Source organism: Dipodomys ordii, unplaced genomic scaffold (genome assembly GCF_000151885.1).
Source record: "Dipodomys ordii isolate 6190 unplaced genomic scaffold, Dord_2.0 Scaffold92, whole genome shotgun sequence".
Classification (NCBI taxonomy): Eukaryota; Metazoa; Chordata; class Mammalia; order Rodentia; family Heteromyidae; genus Dipodomys; species Dipodomys ordii.
This window is the reverse complement of record NW_012267308.1, coordinates 4,892,196-4,894,635: the sequence shown is the minus strand read 5'-3', so window position 1 is coordinate 4,894,635 and position 2,440 is coordinate 4,892,196.

The following is a 2,440-nucleotide window of genomic DNA, read 5'->3' as shown; positions in this document are numbered from 1 at the left end:
TGTTTAAAGGTCTTATAGAATTCTGCTGTGAATCCATCTGGTCCTGGGCTTTTTTTTGTTGGAAGACTTTTGATAGCTTCCTGTATCTCATTATAGGATATTGGCTTATTTAATTGGTTAACTTCTTCTTTGCTCAGTTTGGGCAACTTGTATTTCTCTAAAAATGCATCCATTTTGAGCTGTGCTTTTTAAAAAATATTATATTTGGGATGGGAAGGCAGCTCAGTGGTAGTTTGCCTTGCATGCATGAGGCTCTGAGTTCGATTCCTCAGCACCACATAAGCAGAAAAAGCCAGAAGTCGCACTGTGGCCCAAATGGTAGAGCGCTAGCCTTGAGCTGAAGAACTCAGGAACAGCGCCCAGGTCGAGTTCAGGCCCACGACCAAAACAAAACAAAACAAAACAATAAAAATTGTATTTATGTTGTTTATTTTAGGGTATGAGGTTTGAACTCTGGTCCTTGAACTTACTAAGCAAGTGCGCTAACCATTGAGAAACACCTCCAGCCCCTCTTTCTGTAGGTTAGTTTTGAGATAGAGATGGCCTTGCTTCCTGTAGTGTGGGTGTAGTCGCCTGTATTAGGCTTCCCTGTGGTTAGGATAGCAGTGTGTGCACCATCAGGTTCATTTTCTGGTTAATTGGAGATTAGAGTCTCATTGACTTTCCTGCCTGGGCTGGCTTTGAACCGTGATTCTCAGGTCTCAGCCTCCTGAGTAGCTAGGATTACAGGCGTGAGCCACCAGTACCCGGCTTCTCTCAACCTTTTTCTGGCTTAGGCTGAACTTGAAGCACAATCATAACAACCTGTGTCCCCCAAATAACTAGGATGACAGGTACCCGGCTTATTTACTTATTTTTGCTACAGTCTCGCTTTGTGTCCTAGCTTGGCCTCAAATTCTCCATCTTCCTGTTTCAGCCTCCCACCTGCTGGGATTACGGGTGTGCATTACCATACCTGGGTCTACATAGGATCTTGTAAGCAGGGCCAAGGTGTGTGTGTGCGTGTGTGTGTGGGAGGTGACAGTATCTCCCATAGCTGAGGTATCATTTTTGGTTCTGAAGAAGCATGAGCAGCCTCAGCCACACAAAGACTGAGCCACAGTGCCGTCTGGTGGCCAAACCCCATAGGTAAGGAGAAATGATTAGAAGTTGAGACTTCGTTTCTGTTTGTCCCTAAGTCTGATCAGGTGAAGATTGGCTGAAGTGATGATTAGGGACTCAAGAACAGGGACCTTTCCTGGTGTCTTAGTAAGTCAGGGTGGAGGTAGATTCACCTATAGGTCAGATTTCCCCTCCTCCAAGGAGGCCTCAGGCTGGCTTCTTTGAGGAATTGGAAAGCCTCTGTACCTCCCCATCCTGTATCTGAGCTCTCTGGGTTGTCACTGGTCACCCCATTGGGCTGGGAGCATAAGGCAGATACTTGGTCATCTTCATCCCTGGATGGACCGCCAGCCTTGAAAGAAAAAGCCAAGTGAGAGTGAGAGGCTACCCGGTTATGTGCCAGTGGCTTCTGCCTGTAATCCTATCCATTCAGAAGACAGAGAGTTGAGAATAAAGGTTAGAAATCAGCCTGGGAAAAAGTCCATGAGACTCTTAACTGCAATTAAACACCAAAAAGCCAGAAGTGGAGCTGTGGCTCAAGTGATAGAGTCTTCAATGAAAAAGCTCAGAGACAGTGCCTAGGCCCTGAGTTCTAGCCTTACTCTTAAGTGTGCGTGTGCACGCGCACGCACACACACACACACGATAGGGTTTCAATATATTGTCCAGGCTGAATTTGAATTTTCAATATGCCAGCATAAGCCTTCTTAATGCTGAGATTACAGGAGTGTATCACCCCACCTGGCTTAGAATGTCAACTTTGTGACAGTGACAGTTTTATCTTGGTCATGTCTTATATACCTAGTCCCTAGGAGAGTGTGTGCCCCATACTAGGCACTCAATGAATGAACAAAGACTGATTAACCCCTGTGTTTTTAAAAGTCAGCTTACACTTTGGAGACACTCAGATACACAGGCACAGACCACACACGACAGACCCACATGGTCATCCACATGCCCTAGCGAGCCCTAGAAGCTGAGAACTACATTTTTTCCTCTGCCCGTGGTACCAGACAGGGTGGAGAGAACCCCAGCTGGGAATGGAGCATCCTGGGGGGTGGGGGGGAGGTACAGATAAGGAAAGATGCTCTAGGGAAGATTTAGCCCCGCCCCGTATCCCCAGCAACCAATGGGCGCGTGGTCCTTTCGCGCAACGCCCCCTGGGACTTGTAGTCTCGGGTAGGGACGCCCTCGGGCGCCGCCGTGCACCCTGAGACTCCACATCCCGAGGTGCGCCGGGAGGCGCGGGGATTGGCTGGGCCCCGCCCCCGGCCCGCCCCGCTCCGCTGGCGCCGCAGCCCCAAGAATGAATGAAATCGTAGCGCGCTGGGCGGCAGAG